The sequence below is a fragment of the Schistocerca americana genome, chromosome 3, assembly GCF_021461395.2.
Source record: "Schistocerca americana isolate TAMUIC-IGC-003095 chromosome 3, iqSchAmer2.1, whole genome shotgun sequence".
Classification (NCBI taxonomy): Eukaryota; Metazoa; Arthropoda; class Insecta; order Orthoptera; family Acrididae; genus Schistocerca; species Schistocerca americana.
In genome coordinates, this window is record NC_060121.1 from 102,579,056 (window position 1) to 102,590,637 (window position 11,582).

An 11,582-nucleotide genomic window follows, 5' to 3' on the forward strand; every position below is an offset into this window, starting at 1 on the left:
GTAATGTATTCCCTGCAACGTTTTGTGTCTTCGCGCACCATAAATCGGAGACTACCAGCAGATGGACTAGGCGCTTATCGTCCCCCCTGCAGCCCGCCGTTAACACGACACAAACGGCTGCGATTCGAGTGGTCCCGTGACTGGGATGCGCGGAATGCTGTCGAATGGCATCATCTTGTGTTCAGCGATGGATCGCGGTTCTGCAGTACCACGGACGACCATCGTCGGCTAGCATGGCGGCGACCTGGGGAGGGGTCCTATTTTTCCAACGCTCTGGAGAGGCACAGCTGGGTTACTGCTGACCTCACGGTGTGGGGAGCCGCCACTTCAGCTGACGGCTGATAGTGACTGAAGGAACTCTGAGGGCACGAGGGCACAGCACCAACATCCTGCATCCTTATGTGTTACCTCGCACGCGACAGTAGCACGGTGCCATCTTTCAGCAGGACAACGCTAGTTCACACACGGTACGTGACTCTACGAACTGTCTGCATGATTTTGAGGTACTCCCTATATGTGTAGGACTAGCTATGGTGTCATCTCCGCACTAGTGCCAGCATCCAGGGTATCAAGGACAACCAGTTACCACAGTTTTCGGTCAGCTAGTCTTAGGACAGGATGCTACAACTTCGTGACACCCTTCCCAACTGGATCAGTCCACGTATCCTGGCCGCAGATGGTGCAACGCCATCCTCAGAAGTGGGCTCATACCGCCACGTTCACTGTAAATTTGACTAATTTGTATCACTGAAAAAATACCACGTGCCCTCTCAATTCGTTATATTTCTTTTCGTTTTCAGCTCCTCTTAGTCTCCTTCACATTTTCTTGGCAAGCAGTTTATACACTCCTGGAAATGGAAAGAAGAACACATTGACACCGGTGTGTCAGACCCACCATACTTGCTCCGGACACTGCGAGAGGGCTGTACAAGCAATGATCACACGCACGGCACAGCGGACACACCAGGAACCGCGGTGTTGGCCGTCGAATGGCGCTAGCTACGCAGCATTTGTGCACCGCCGCCGTCAGTGTCAGCCAGTTTGCCGTGGCATACGGAGCTCCATCGCAGTCTTTAACACTGGTAGCATGCCGCGACAGCGTGGACGTGAACCGTATGTGCAGCTGACGGACATTGAGCGAGGGCGTATAGTGGGCATGCGGGAGGCCGGGTGGACGTACCGCCGAATTGCTCAACACGTGGGGCGTGAGGTCTCCACAGTACATCGATGTTTTCGCCAGTGGTCGGCGGAAGGTGCACGTGCCCGTCGACCTGGGACCAGACCGCAGCGACGCACGGATGCACGCCAAGACCGTAGGATCCTACGCAGTGCCGTAGGGGACCGCACCGCCACTTCCCAGCAAATTAGGGACACTGTTGCTCCTGGGGTATCGGCGAGGACCATTCGCAACCGTCTCCATGAAGCTGGGCTACGGTCCCGCACACCGTTAGGCCGTCTTCCGCTCACGCCCCAACATCGTGTAGCCTGCCTCCAGTGGTGTCGCGACAGGCGTGAATGGAGGGACGAATGGAGACGTGTCGTCTTCAGCGATGAGAGTCGCTTCTGCCTTGGTGCCAATGATGGTCGTATGCGTGTTTGGCGCCGTGCAGGTGAGCGCCACAATCAGGACTGCATACGACCGAGGCACACAGGGCCAACACCCGGCATCATGGTGTGGGGAGCGATCTCCTACACTGGCCGTACACCACTGGTGATCGTCGAGGGGACACTGAATAGTGCACGGTACATCCAAACCGTCATCGAACCCATCGTTCTACCATTCCTAGACCGGCAAGGGAACTTGCTGTTCCAACAGGACAATGCACGTCCGCATGTATCCCGTGCCACCCAACGTGCTCTAGAAGGTGTAAGTCAACTACCCTGGCCAGCAAGATCTCCGGATCTGTCCCCCATTGAGCATGTTTGGGACTGGATGAAGCGTCGTCTCACGCGGTCTGCAAGTCCAGCACGAACGCTGGTCCAACTGAGGTGCCAGATGGAAATGGCATGGCAAGCCGTTCCACAGGACTACATCCAGCATCTCTACGATCGTCTCCATGGGAGAATAGCAGCCTGCATTGCTGCGAAAGGTGGATATACACTGTACTAGTGCCGACATTGTGCGTGCTCTGTTGCCTGTGTCTATGTGCCTGTGGTTCTGTCAGTGTGATCATGTGATGTATCTGACCCCAGGAATGTGTCAATAAAGTTTCCCCTTCCTGGGACAATGAATTCACGGTGTTCTTATTTCAATTTCCGGGAGTGTATGTAAGAAATAGACCCAGAAAGAACTTTTATTGACAGTGTCTGAACGAATTATAGTTTATTAAGAGTGTTTCTTTCTCCTTCTTGTAGTAAATCTGAGACTTATGAAAAGCTCTCAATATCAGGAATCGTCGGACGCTGTAAATAAGCAGACTCGTGTAATTAAGAGCTCCTTCTTTCTTCCTGAATTTACAGGAAGAGAATAACCGCCACACACATTTCCGCGGTAGCCGCGGCCACACCTACGAATCCTGCTACTGCATTTCCGTATTCCTTTTTTGCCTGGTTTACAGAGAGATCATTTTATCTGTTGAGCCAACGACGCTACACCGGTGAAGCGAAACCTGTTGAATTGCGGAACAGGTTACGGACGCGAGGAGGAAAAGGAGCTACACGACTAGTAAGGACAATAAAAGATAAATGAGAGGGGCAAATGGCACAAGAAGGAATTCCTTATACCCCAAGTTCGCAATGAAGCCTCGAAGGCGGCAGTCGAAGCCATCAGTCACTTTTCCCTCGCAAATTGCTAGTTTCCGGGTAGTGCAGCCTACTATTCATAATAAATAGTAACGAGTGCCTTTATGTTCTTGTTTCTGTTGCAAGTGCGAAGCAAAGTGCACCTCAAACGTCTTCCGTAACACAATAGCAACTACGAGCGGTAATTAACTGAAAGTAAAATGCTCTTCGAATTGGTAAAAGGGGCAGCACAGTTTTTTTATTCGCATGTTTATGACGCGCAGATCACATTGAATGGAGGAGGGAACCGTATCAGCAAATAGTGCACAGGGAGGTGAGTAGCAGCGCAAGCGAGTTAGGCTGTTGTTCCACGAGACGTGTTGAAATACAAGCGCGACCTACCGAAAGCAGGCACGGCGCGTCTGATGTTGGAAAACGCACGTTTTCAGAGATGTATGTTATATTTCAGTGATGTTGTAGGGTTTGCAAACCACAAGCGCCCACTGTTAGCCCTTTAGTTGCAATACTTTGCGTACAAGGATTACACCGCCAGTAACACAGCCGAGACTGCAGTTTATTTACGTACCATCCTTACTTTTAGATGTTACTACCGCTCTCTGAAAGTCTCAAAAGCCCTTTTTATCAGTAGTCTCAGGTTTTATCTCTGTGCATTGTCATTTATGGCTGTAGCCACTGTTAGCAATGCTTTTTCTACGTAAAAATGCCGAATTGCGTAGTGGTAGCGATTCACTGTTAAACTTAGATCGATCTGCAACTGTTTTCGTATGTCGGTTCTCCGATCGGAAGAAGGCAAGGCATACCACACTCAATGTAAGCACGCACAATAAAAACTTCAAACCTACCTCCATCTTGATGTTTGCTTTCCTTCACAATATATGTATTAAAAAGAGTAGATGACCGAAATAAAAAATATTGAAAACCAGAAGATATTTAGTTCGTAGTCGTAGACTAACTGGTAGTTTTAAATCGACAGCTGATATTTCATTTAATAAAACAGGAGATGAAAGCAATTTTCAGTGCTGATATATGGCGCCGATACACGACATCCATTGGATCTAACCACAGTGCAACATAGTATCCAGAATCGAAGAAATTATATGTGCATCGGAAGTAAATGTGTGAAACAAACGGCTGTCAGGGGCGAAAGTGCCCTTTTCTTCTTGCCTCTTGCACTTATTTCTACGACGCCAGTGCCCTTAATCTCATGCGCTATTTCGACTTCCAGCTGATACCACTACGTCAGAGCGACTCACTTTATCAAACAGAAAAAGTAATTTCTGCTGTTGCAACTTCTTGCTCTCTTTAAATGATTATTTGGAACCGGATACCTGTAGACATATCGGTATAAAGAAAGCTGAAACCACGTGAAAGCTTAATTATTCCATTCAGTGGTCGGCTGAAAATTTGATATACTAGAAACTTCTTAACATTACGCTCCCCCAGACACCAGCAGTATCAGTGTCGTGTAGGTTCCAGCTGCAGGTGTCGCATTCTTTCTGGGGACCGTCCAGTTACAATAATTGACTACACACAACGACTGCTACTGCATTTCACGAAGTCAAACGCCAGATGCGTAGTGTGACTGCGTTATACTGGTCTTCGTAGGTATCTTTCAGATTACCCGTCGGCAGAAAACAAGAAGATGGCGCATCAGAAATAAGAAGGTACGGCTACTGACAAATGGACCAGTTGCAAAGGCTAAAACACAAACTGTTTAAAATTATCTCACTTCTGTTCCAAAACGTACCATGTTTTTGTAAGCGAAGAATCCATTACAGCCCGGCATGAACTCTGAGTGGAAATTTCCACGCCATCATCCGACTGCGCGATATAACGGGCGTATAGCCATAATTACCAGCTTCTGCAGCCGTGATATTTATCATAATGAAGCAGAAGGATTTTCAATTTCACAGTAATGTTCCGCGGATACCAAGGGGCTATAGGAAGTAAATTTCGCATGCCGTTTTTCTAACATTCGTTATGCGAGGAAGATAACGCATATCTACAGCGTTTCGGGATCGACTTTCGTCACGACAAAAGTGAATAAATTTCGTAAGGCTCCAGTCATGAACTGTGCGGCTGGTCCCGGCGGAGGTTCGAGTCCTCCCTCGGGCATGGGTGTGTGTGTTTGTCCCTAGGATAATGTAGGTTAAGTAGTGTGTAAGCTTAGGGACTGATGACCTTAGCAGTTAAGTCCCATAAGATTTCATACACGTTTGAACATTTTATTGCAATTCCGTAAACATTTTGTACCTGCTAATTCTTAGGACTGGAGGAAGAATTTATCACACAAATAAAGCAGTCTCGTTGCTGTGGTGGTGTTCCGTCATTTGGCAAACAGGACGATGACGCTGAGATATCTGTATCTATACATATAATAGAAAATAAATGTCTGCTGCTGTTACTATGAACTTTCGCAAGCGCCTCAATATCAGTGGGAGGCTTATTCAGTCTGCGGATTAACCGCACATAGCTCGATACACTGAAGAAATAAAAAACAAATCTTATATTCTAATGTATTTGCTATTTTGTCGAAACCCGACATTCTGAGCCCGTGACTGTGAACAAAATATAGGTTGACTCTTACATAGAAGATAACAGCAACCAGCAACTTTTTACAGTGCTGTTTATTTATTTAAATAGCACAATAGCCGGTTTCGAACATTACAGGTTCATCTACAGACGGCTAGTTCACAAAAAGTAAAAGCTAATGCAAACAGTATCTTGACGTGGACCAGGCGTCTGAAGTTGAACCTGTAATGTTCGAAACCGATAACAGCACTATTTAAATAAATAAATATCGCTGTAAAAAGTGACTGGTTGCTGTTATCTTCTATGTAAGTCAACCTATATCTACTGTATTTATAACGAATATTTTCGTTGATAATACACTATTACGCATGTGACTCCTTTTTTACGGCCGAAGGACAGTTCGTTCCCCAATCTCACCGTCGGTCTTCCCTGAAATATTTTTCTATTGTTTCTCTCTTAACCTTCTTCACGCCAATGCCTTTCCCAAGCCCTTTTCGTAGGAGCCTAACGTCGATTATTTCCAACTCACTTAAGACTGATAGCGAAAATAAATGATTTAGGTTTTTTCTCCTGGGACGGTTCCCCTTAGAACTATTTCCCATGTTGACAAGTAATGAAAGTGTACTGTTGCAAAATGGTTCCAATGGCTCTAAGCACTATGGAACTTAACATCTGAGGTCATCACTCCCCTAGACTTAGAACTACTTAAACCTAACTAACCGAAGGACATCACACACATCCATGCCCGAGGCAGGATTCGAACCTGCGACCGTAGCAGCCGTGTGGTTCCGGACTGAAGCGTCTAAAACCGCTCGACCACAGCGTCCGGCTGTACTGTTGCAGATCGCCAAGGAGGAATGTATTGTTGATTTCACTTTTCTAGCCACCGACGGATCTCAGTAATAGTTTATCAGGATTATAGAGCAGGCATATAAGCAGACAACTAAAGACAAATAGACAAGCTGTAAAATTTTTCAGCCAAAGCTAACAACACTCCGCACCGTCAGAGCAGAAGTGCCGTGGAATTTTAGCTTACGCAGAAGCGGACGAAACACTATAGAAGAGGCAGTCTGCGATAAAAAGATGTGTGTGTTGGATCATTTGTGTTTTTCGGTTACCTGTGGAGTCTCAGAACAGCGTGTACCCGGATAATATTGTACTTATTGTGATGTGATTTCTCACCGTTACAGGCGTATGAGACTCACGGATTTTACCTACTTTGCTGAGGTATTTTTCAGATATTTTCCGGAAATGTTTTTGTGGGTTCGTGCGTGTTTCAGATTTCTCTTACAAATGTCGTTGTAGAGGATGATTTCGCTGAAAGGGAGGAGAGTACAGAGAATGGTCCCTAGGTCATAAGCGGCAAAGAAGATCTTACGCACAAATGGCTGGAAGTGCACAGTGTGTGTGCCACAGCGTAATCATTGATTCCTCACGGCTGTACAGTGCAGTGCAGTGCACGACATGAACTAACGCGACTACCGTTAGACGAGGTGTTCGAAGTGGCTTCCACGGGCCCTTAAGCGCAGAAACGACGCAGCAACGAGACATTCAGATGTGCCACCCTGCATCATAATCGCGCCACAGTCAGCACGAATGCGTTGTTCCAGTGTCTGCACGTACGAGGTGGACTCCACGCACAGAACTTCCTTCAGGCGCCCCCGCAAGCAGAAACCTAACTGGTTGAGGTCCGGCCATTAGGCGAGCCACGCGACTGATCACCTCGTGCTGTCAATGGGCCGGAGGAGATACAGTAGAGACGTACGGAAGTGCGGAGGTGAGCTGGAGAGCCGTCAATAGGCATCCACGAGGGTCACGTCTTCCAGCAGCCGAGGCAGGCTCTCCTGTGGCCAGTTGAGGTAGTCTATGCCTCGCCTTTGAGGGGGTGTGGAAGGATGACTGCTCCCGCGAGGCGGTCGCCAATAATCCCTTCCGACACACTGAGGCCGAAGCGGTTGCTGACAGTTTGCTGCCACCGTAGGATGGAGATCCTTCGTAGCCTACAGGGGTTAAAGCTCTGTATAGGGAAAGTACGGCCAACTTGCCACTGGCCGCCATTTTGGGCCCTGGAATGAGATTTTCACTCTACAGCGGAGTGTGCACTGCTATGAAACTTCCTGGCAGATTAAAACTGTGTGCCGGACCGAGACTCGAACTCGGGACCTTTGCCTTTCGCGGGCAAGTGCTCTACCATCTTAGCTACCCAAGCACGACTCACGCCCCGTCCTCACAGTTTCATATCAGCGCACACTCCGCTGCAGAGTGAAAATCTCATTCTGGAAACATCCCCCAGGCTGTGGCTAAGCCATGTCTCTGCAATATCCTTTCTTTGACGTGTGCTAGTTCTGGAAGGTTCGCAGGAGAGCTTCTGTAAAATTTGGAAGGTAGGAGACGAGGTACTGGCAGAAGTAAAGCTGTGAGGACGGGTGTGAGTCGTGCTTGGGTAGCTCAAGGGGTAGAGCATTTGCCCGCGAAAGGCACAGGTCCCGAGTTCGAGTCTCGGTCCGGCACACAGTTTTAATCTGCCACGAAGTTTCATATTTAGCGCCGTATATTAAAAAAGTGTACTCAATCGTCTAATGCACTGGTAAAACTGATCAGTTGCTTCAGACGGAACATGTCAGATATTTAGCAACAAAAAATCTCAACAAATTTAAGCTAAATGAGTCGAAAAACAATTGTTGTGGTGAGCATGAAACGTAGTTCTTTCCATGCTATCCTTTACTAATAGCGTAAGCAGGTTTCGTAGTTCCTGTTGCGGTATCAAATTTGGACACCTGTTTTCTTAATTAGCGTTAAATTGGTCCTATCCAGTAGTCAGTAGGTAAAAATGGAACCAGCATTAGCACGCAACTGCAACCCAAAATCCATCGCTAATTGAAAGCTTTGTATGGACTTACTGGGAAAACCGAAAAAGACGGGCATCGAAGACTCTACGAAAAATTGGCCCAATGTCTCTTGTGTTACACGAAATAAAGGATTGGGTTGAAATATATACGCGTGGTACGTTAGTAAATAGAACTGGTAAACGTGCCTATACGATTACGCATGCTTTATATTTTGGTCAGATCTACGCCATAAAATTTTGTTGGCAAATTGTTCTATGAAATTACGAGAAAGATTTCGAAAGTGCACGAGAATACAATATTTTTAAAATGTCTTCGAATAAAACTAGGCCTACGATCATAAGTAGGCTGTAGGAAACAATAACAACTGTATTCGTATTAGTATATTGTTGATTAGCTGTCACGTTGCGATAGTAATTATAGGCTCATGGTAATGTCGCTGGTTATTGAACGAAAAGTCATAGGTTCGCTACTTCTATAGTGCGAAAATATTTTTTTCGTTTTGCGGATTATATTGTGTGCGACGAAGTACAATTTATTATTGTGAGCATCCTAAATATAAGTTTAAACCATACTGTACAGTCAGTCATGATACCTTTGTATGATGCCACTCACTATTTTTCGTTTTATGCGCCAACAGTGGCAGCCTTATCTCTAAAAGATTTCTATTTTGTAATTGGCTCAAAAAGGGCTCTGAGAACTATGGGACGTAACTTCTAAGGTCATCAATCCCCTAGAACTTGAACTACTTAAACCTAACTAACCTAAGGACATCACACACATCTATGCCCGAGGCAGGATTCGAACCTGCGACCGTAGCGGTCGCGCGGTTCCAGACTGTAGCGCCTAGAACCGCTCGGCCACCCCAGCCGGCTTTTGTAATTAAATTACCATTAAATCATTCTATTAGCTCTTCTAATTTATTTGCGGTTCGGATGGACTGAAAACTAACTAACAGAAACGTGAAAAGGAGACAAAGACAAAAGGCCAGAAATGAATAAAATTAACTGAATGGTTAAGTCGTGTTCCTGCAATCTTTCCCATAGCGACCAAGATCAATCCAAAAACAAGATAATGTATAAGGACTTATGCAGCAGTGGTCAGACATTGGCAGCTTTTCTCTCCTCTTTCGCCTCGAAACAACACTGAGGCATTATTCTACTTAAAACTTTGAAAATCCACAACACTTGCTATGCTTGACACTTGGCCGCACAACGGCTGTTAATGTCACGTGACGCGGTTTCAGCCAATCATGAACTGCGGACGGCGGCAAAAGCAGGGCAATAGTATGGCCATACTTTCCTTTATACAGAGCCTTAACAGGGTTGTTGTTGGGAAGGTAGCCCCTGGCAAAGACAGGCTCATCTGTGAATAGGATGGATGCTGGCAAGCCGGCCGGAGTGGCCGTGCGGTTCTAGGCGCTACAGTCTTGAGCCGAGCGACAGCTACGGTCGCAGGTTCAAATCCTGCCTCGGGCACGGATGTGTGTGATGTCCTTAGGTTGGATAGGTTTAAGTAGTTCTAAGTTCTAGGCGGCTGATGACCACAGCAGTTAAGTCCCATAGCGCTCAGAGCCATTTGAACAATTTTTTTGGTGATGGGAATCCCAGCACCGCGGTAACCTACGCTGCGACGAACCGGCGACAAAAGCTGAGGCCTGTACGCGCTGTTGAGCGGCAGCTGTCGTGGAGAATGTCCCACACGGCCGTCTGGCTCACCCCGTGAGGGCCGGTCGCCCACCTGTCGCCGATACCGGGTTCATAGTCTGCAGTGTTCGAGAGACACGTGTAGCCTACGTGCGGGGCCCAGCTGCCTTTCGCGCTTACCCGTGACAGGTCCGTCTAAAATAAACGACGAAACACTGTAGCAAACAGTTTACGGTGCGGTGGCTGTCGGCAGGGATACCGTTACCGGCAAAGTCGCGCTGCCGCACGCCCACCGCCGTTTCCTTGTCCGTACGTAGAGACCGTGTCGGCCTGTTCCCGGTCGGTTTACCGAGCCGTCGTGTCTCACCGCTGCCCTGCCTGACGTACGTCCGGACCAGATGGAGTCGGATGCTCCCTAGGGATGGCAAAACCGACCCGTTAAAACCTCGTCTCCTGCCTTCCAAACTTTACAGAAGCTCCCCTGCGAACCTTTCAGAGAGCTTCTGTAAAGTTTGGAATGTTGGAAACGAAGTACTGGCAGAAATAAAAATGTGAGGACGCTGCGTGTCTCGTGCTCGGGTAGCTCAGTTGGTAGAGCACTTGCCTGCGAAAGGCAAAGGTCCCGAGTTCGAGTCTCGGCCCGGCACACAGTTTTAATCTGCCAGGAAGTTTCATATCAGCGCACACTCCGCTGGAGAGTGAAATTCTCATTCCCGAGACCGGTAGCTGTTTGGTCTCGGTTATAACAAGTGTTTTTTTATTATTTACTAACAACTGAGGGAAAAACCGAAATGTCAATTAACCATAGCAGCAGTGCAAAAATTTTTCATTTTTAAATAAATCTTTTTTTTTTAAAAAAAAAAGCCGTAATTATTAATTTTAAAATTTGCGTTGGTTTGAAATATTGCGTTATTATAGAAACTGTGAAAAGGGAAAAGTGCTATTTCGATAAGGACGCCGACAGGAAAGGGCAACAAACACCTGGCAGCATTGCTTGACGACAGTGTCCCCGTTGCCGTGTGCCGTGGCACGTGCAGTGCGCAATTTTCGCCCTCACCTGGTCTGTACGGTGGTTTCTCGGTGTCGTCGCCGGACATCCGCTGAATTGCACCTCTAGTCTCGAAATATGACGTAGCAACCAAGTATAATGCTTCATTTCCTTAGAAGATCAAAGGCTCGTCTGCCATTTCTAGGGAATAATAAATTAGAAAGGAACTTACGGTAACAGTAATAAATTAAAAACTCAACAATTCAGTCACAGTATAAATAAAAATAGAAAGTAGCTGATCTGCTGTCTGTGTCTACTTGATATGCCTTTATCCGCTTGTACGCCTTGAAAACGGACAAAGTAACACGAAAAACAGAGTGCTTCAATCTCGGTTTTCACTATTTAGCGTCGACTGTTCGTTATGTCCAAATAGTGCTATGATCTCCAATTACAACATGATTTTAGAGTAGAGTTTAGAGTTTAGTAGGAGAATGCTTGTGCTTTTTGTAGCACTGAACCACTTAACACTTTTAGAGAACAGCAGTGAACCATGAACGGACTAAGTTCTCCTTTAATTGCCTACTTAATTTAACAGTTCGCTACTACTCAGTCAAAATTTTTCAATCTCTATTCGTTTTGTACGCGTATTACAGAAAAAAATAAGAATAAAAAACCGACAATCGGTTATTTTGTGGATTTTTAACACTCAGGTTAACCTGGTGTGGAGAAAAAACGATATAACAGAAATTCGGTTGTTTTAGCGATAACTGCCACCTCCAAGGCCCCATAGTGCCGATTTGCGAGCGCACCGCCGTCCCGAAAGCCTTC

At 46.6% G+C, this 11,582-nt stretch overlaps 1 non-coding gene across 1 annotated transcript; it reads left to right on the forward strand.

Annotated features, from left to right (window-relative positions):
• The first annotated feature begins 10,338 nt into the window (after nt 1-10,338).
• On the forward strand, nt 10,339-10,413 carry Trnas-cga. The gene has a single exon. It is a non-coding gene; the product is annotated as a tRNA-Ser (tRNA).
• The last annotated feature ends 1,169 nt before the right edge of the window (nt 10,414-11,582 follow it).